Source organism: Aptenodytes forsteri, unplaced genomic scaffold, assembly GCF_000699145.1.
Source record: "Aptenodytes forsteri isolate BGI_AS27 unplaced genomic scaffold, ASM69914v1 Scaffold242, whole genome shotgun sequence".
Lineage (NCBI taxonomy): Eukaryota > Metazoa > Chordata > Aves > Sphenisciformes > Spheniscidae > Aptenodytes > Aptenodytes forsteri.
Genome location: NW_008795253.1, coordinates 749,266 through 755,803, shown reverse-complemented (window position 1 = coordinate 755,803; position 6,538 = coordinate 749,266).

Genomic DNA, 6,538 nt, shown 5'->3' with positions numbered 1-6,538 from the left:
CAAAAAAAATCAAGTAAGTCTGTGGATTAAAGCTATTTGTGACAGTAATTTTATTTGCTCTCAAATGTCATCCACTAAGCAGGCTCTACTCATCTTGTCACAAAACTTGGGGATCCAGGAACTCATTCTTTGGCCTTGGCAGAGACATAAAATGAGAACAAAGGGAAAAGAGGCGTAGCTGTACCTTCAAAATAATGTACTTTAAAAGCATCATCTGCAAACCAGGTGTCTGTGCTGGTTTTGGCTGGGAGAGAGTTAATTTTCTCCATAGTAGCTATTTGGGGCTGTGTTTTGGATTTGTGCTGGAAACAGCGTTGATAAATCAGGGATGTTTTCGTTACTGCTGAGCAGGGCTTACACAGAGTCAAGGCCTTTTCTGCTCCTCACCCCACCCCACCAGTGAGCAGGCTGGGGGTGCGCAAGGAGTTGGGAGGGGACACAGCTGGGACAGCTGACCCCAACTGACCAAAGGGATAGTCCACACCGTATGACGTCATGCTCAGCATATAAAGCTGGGGGAAGAAGAAGGAAGGGGGGATGTTCAGAGTGATGTCGTTTGTCTTCCCAAGTAACCGTTACGCGTGATGGAGCCCTGCTTTCCTGGAGATGGCTGAACACCTGCCTGCCGATGGGAAGGAGTGAATGAATTCCTTGTTTCGCTTTGCTTGCGTCTGCGGCTTTTGCTTTACTTATTAAACTGTCTTTATCTCAACCCACAACTTTTCTCACTTTTACCCTTCCAATTCTCTCCCCCACCCCTCCGGGGGGGAGTGAGCGAGTGGCTGGGTGGGGCTTAGTTGGCTGGAGTTAAACCATGACAGTGTCACATTGAAGTTCTGAAACTGGAAAAAATAATCCTAACCTTTCAGATAAAGTTACACTCAGAAGTGTAACTTTAAATTGTTTTTACATGTTAAAGCTAGATAAATAAAGGTGAGTTAATCTCTCTGCACATCAATGAAAAAGTATTAGAAAATGCAGTTTGTTGAAATGTGACTTAGAAGACTTTACAAGGGTTTTTTTCAGACTTTAACCAGTCAATATTCCCAGCAAATACAACCAAAAGTATCAGCTACTGAACATGAAAACCTTAGTACTTTTAAAGAACACTTCAGTCTATCTTTTGACTAGCCACTTTGAGGAGCCACCACGTGCTGTCTCCATTGAACTAAAGTGTCACTGACAATGATCACCCTCCTCAGCTCCGGTGGGAGAACCAGGATCTTGCAGTACTTTTAGTTTTGCTCAAGGAATCTCTCTAGAAGCGACCCAAAAGTATCAGAGGTGTCAGCACAAGGTCATGACAGGCTAGTTTAAATAAAAGCTTTCCTTTCATCACTTTAAAACGTGTTGTCCAGTGACTGTTTTCATTTCTGCCAAGTCTTTCGCTTGCCAAAGACTTGCCTGTGGAAAACACTTAGGACAGGCAGCCTCCCACTGAATGAAAATACATTTGCCATTCCATGGATAATACACTTAAGCCATCAAGCATCACCTTTTACATAGGGCCTGCTTGCCAGTGCCAAATTAAAAAAACTGCATGTATGTATATATGTGCTTGAACAAATAAAAACACTAGTAACACCTGGAAAGAAACATGGTTGTAAAGCCAGAAAGAGCACTTCAAGCATGCTTGATTAAACAACAGTTTATCCAATTCTTCTTTATTTATCCAGAAAAGATGGTAAGATCATATCCTCCAGTCTTGGAAGTCCGAGAGCAATTCACCCACCAAGACTATTGCCATGTAAGGATATGGACATCACTCTGATCACATCACAGCTGAAGGTATAGTCCGTGTCTTGGCTACATTTTAGTCTTGCAACTAGAGCATTTCATGCTGCAGCTCAGCTGAAGCCACATTTGCTGTTATCGACGAAGCATAAAACCTCAGCGATGCTGGCACCATTTCTCTGCTGTTTCAAAACAGGGTGGATTAGATTGTGATTACTCGTGTTGCTCCTAGGCATAATAATCTTGCCTTTTTTGGAAAAAATCCCGTATCAGCAAGCATCAGAAAATCTGAGACTTTAACTAGAGACAATCGTAAAATATACTGTTTATGCACGGGGAGAAGCAAATGTGAAATATGCATCAGGAGATGCACATTTATACAACAAATCAATTCATCATTGACGGTTCTGGGTTTTATTGTACCACAATAAAAAATACATAAGCTACACACCAAAAGAAAATAAGCCTCAGAAAATGGAGCAACAGCGGTAACACAGATGGTGCAAGGCACAGGCATGTTACCACATATGTAGAGGAAGAAGCGAGCAATTCATCCGGGGCAGATCTCTAGCTGGTGTTAGGCAGCTTTAGAGCTTTTACTATCCAAGAATCTGCTCAGGCATTTCAGTCATTCCTGGCAAAAAGTCTACTTTTTCCTAGAAAACTCAAATTGCTTCTAAACAGCTCCCCTTTCTGTGTACCCTTGTTTGTAAAAGATTACAGAGATTGAAGAGGAACATTATCCTAGTAGGCTTTTCAAGCCTTGTAACTCAACACTGCCAGCAACACTTCATCTTTAGAGAGCACAGAACTTTGCAACACCGAGTTCATCACGGAGGAAGGGGATGAAACCAAAACTTGTTCAGATCAGTACTCCACTCCTATGCAAAGTGAAGGATTTTTATCTTCTTACCTTCTTTTTACCTTCTTAATCCAGCAGTCACCTGGATTTCAGATACTTCATAAATTTAGATTCATTATCAGCATACACTGTATAAACAAAGTTTTTGAGATAGAGGAAAAAAATGCACAAAAAAAGTGTTTTACTGGAAAAAACAGAAAACATCAGCTAACCTGCCAAGTTCTGTTACCACTTTTATCAGCTATGATATGAACTGACCTCAAGCGAGTTTAATCTTATTAACACCCATTAAATCAGTTGGGGATGTCGGCCACTCTGAATTTGATGCTTGTGGTAGGCATTCGCAGAGTGATTTCTGCAACGCTGTCTAAAATAGAAAGAGCTATTGCAGGTGCTTTATTTTGACTTACACTACTACCAGTATTTCCGAATTCAACATATATTTTATTACTACTTAGGAGCGGATTTTCTGCTTCAAAGGTGGCATAATTATTCCATTTATGTCCTCAATTACTCAACCATAACCGGAGACAAAAAGATGTTAACCTGAAATCACAAGCTGCATGCCTTGCTGCCGTAACAGCAATGGCTGAAATGGGCCTGTCCAGCCTTACAGTCCTGTGTCTGATTCAGAGACCAAAAGTAAGCCCAGAGCTAGAAAGAGAAGGAAATAGTCTCCCGGCCCCCAGCAGCACACAGTGCAGGTGCGTTCTGAGCCAGAAGCACTTTCCCTGAATTTCGTGACTTGTCGTACTTTCATGTACTTGTCTCTTCTTGCAGCCATATAAACTTTCTGTTCTCACAGTATCATACGCACCTCCTTTTTGTTTGTCTCGTACCTTAGTATTTCTTCAGTGATTTAAATGTTGCCTGAACTTTTAAGAACTGCAGCTGGAACTAAGAAATATCTGTTATCTACTTTATTAAGTAAGAAGATATTAAGGAACTTGCTGGGACTTTTCATATTAAATACATGTCAAAAATATTTTAAAATGAGACTGTTTCCCTAAAAGAGAATGCAAAAGCAACTGTAGTCATTACCAGTTTGTAAATACCCACAGCAGTGGCTGCACAATGCAGGATATGAAAAAACTGAACAAAACACAGTAACATGATTTTTTAAAAAAAAACCAAAAACATGTCACTAAAAGTTCCAGGTAAAGTAAAATGCACTACAGTCAGAACCCAGAGTATAAAACAAAGATTATCATACTGTGATCAGGGATCACAGATGTTAACAGCAGAAATATTCCAAAAGTGTAATTCAATGCACAGAAAATTTGCAGTGCGAGACGTAAGCCAAACATACATTATACGTAATTCAACTGTTTATAAGTGAAAACTGAGGAATGAGGTGAATATGGTAAAAGCAAAAGTTAAGGACAGGTACTCCTAGGACTATCCGGTAAAAGAATTGTTCCAAGCATAAGGGAAGATATGAGGCATGTGCAAATTCAAGTGAAAACAGAAATATAGGTTAGGAAAATTAACTGGGACTATGAAAGTAAACAAGGAGATTACTCAACTCAGAACGACAAAATACTGAAAAAACCCAAATCCTTTGTATTCACTCCAAACTGTTTAAATTGTCTGACAAGTCTTCTTCAATCTGTTATCTCACAAATAAAAACATTTTACTAGCACTGGGTATCAGGCATCACTAAGTGACTACATCAAGTGACAGTAATAACTACAGTAAACTACAAGGATAAATACAGAGTACAAAATAAACAAGTACTGAATAGTTCTGGAACAATTGAAACAATTACACTTAAATATGTAAGTTCATTTGTGAGCTCACTGAAAACAGCAAGATGGCTTAACATTTAGTCCTACATTCATAATTCTTTGTATAGCCGTACTACAGTGCAACCAACAAATAATGTATCTTTTTATTAGCATACAAGGCTTGTGTAACCATATCTCAGCTAATATAAAATTGTAAAGCATCCCTCAAGCAAACAGACAACAAAGGGCTACTTTCGGTTTAATTCAAATTCATGTTTTGTTTATTTTCAGGAGGCTTCCAGTTTCCTTTACAGCATCTTCCCATAGGACAATGTACAGCTGGACCCAGACAAAAAAAAGCCATTTTCAGCCAGCATTTAGGATATTTTATTTGATAAATAATATATCTGACGAGCCTGCAACACTCAGTAAGTTGCATGAAACATGGGATGATACATAGTTCAGAGCACGGAACAATCTTTTACATTCAGCTGTTGAATCAATTAGAGTATGGACTGCTTGTTGCAATAGTTTCAGACCGCTGTGAATAACTGATCCCTGATAGCCCTTAAATTCTCAAATCTCGTTAATGGATTCCTGCTCCCTAGTACGTATCCTTCACGGCGCATTCATTGACATAGTCTGAGACAACAGCCACAGATATTCCAGGTTGTCTGTGATATCTTGTGTGTGAATGGTATACCGTTCTGTGAAGCAGGTGTCTTGCTCGTGCTGTTAAAATAAAGAAGAATTTTTTTTCTCATTTTCTGCACCACCCTTGATTGGGGGGCAGGGGGGGTGGAACCAAAACAAACAAAAAAAAAAACACCACTAAAAAAAACCCAACCAGGAAGTTGCAGTGCCTTTTCCTAACACAAAATTCTGAAAATGTTAACTTCCCAATAAAGTCTGAAATTTTCGTTCACTATCACCGTAAGTCACACACTATTTCGAAAATTAGTAGATGCATTTACTAAAACGACACCCTTCACTTCTGTCCTTTCCTGCTTACTGCTACATGATCTTTAGTCGGCAGTGAAGAAACTTTTCTTTATTGAGATGTAACAGAGTCAGCAGATCACACATTTGGATATACCAGTAGGGGCTGTACCAGGCTCCGAGCTGCAGACTCCCCACCCCTCTTAAACTTTGGTGCTTTAATCCTCCTAGACGTCTGTGTAGAAAATATGAAACTACACAAATAGAGGCCAGATTTTTTTAAATTACTCCAGTATCCAGAGATCAAAATCTCACAATACTTTTAAATACTTGTCAGATTTGTTTCCTTCTGTGGAGTTCTAAATAGTCTAGGAGTACTTAGTTTACAGCAGGAAAACTAGGGGCAAGCTCTACACTTCTAACCTGCTTTTAAGTCTGCAATAACAATCCTGACGCTCTTGCCTTTAAGATCAAACCGATTTTTAACGATTACTGCAGAAGGTGATTCCTAACATTTGTAGCTGAACAAGATCTCCACTCATTATGCCACAAAATTTGTGTAACCAAAATACTATTGCTGCCAAGTCCCTTTTGCTGTAAGCCAGTGTGCTGGGTTAAACCACAACAGCCAGCCACTCTGTATTTTTGACTACATTTTTATACTTCTTTTCATCCTTACCCATCCTGGTTAGGACAGCAGCTCATCCACCTAGGCAGGAAGAGACTGGAGAGCCAAACTATACCCAGTAAGACAGCCCCTCAGTTATTGTCCCGAGTATAATGAAATTAACGTCTCTATGACCAGATTTTTTGTTTACTGCCTCTTGGGTCCTGTTTTAGTCATAACAGGTCAGCCTGGGAATTACCAGCCGGCAGTCTGCACCGAATTCAACTTCAAAGACCGTGGAAACAGAAGATACTCAGAAGAGTGGCAAGAGCCATTAAAGCCACTGATGAGACTGCAGGACAGCATATTAAACAGTCTTCTTCAGAAAAATGAAGAAAGGTGCAACACAGTAAGCTGCAAACAAGAGAGGGCCCGAAAACACTTGGATTAGAAAAGCAGGTGTGAATGCACTGGAATCTAAAGGAAACAAGCTTAAACTCAAGTATATTAAATGCCATCTCCGAGCTGCCTCACCCAGGCCTCTCCCAGCTCCAGAGAGCCTGAGGAAACGTAAGACACAGGATCCCATGTAAAGACCTAAGCCTTCAGTCACCCTTGGGGTGACAGCAGCAGCGTCCCCTGAAGCAGAGGAGGGAGGACCAAGGTGG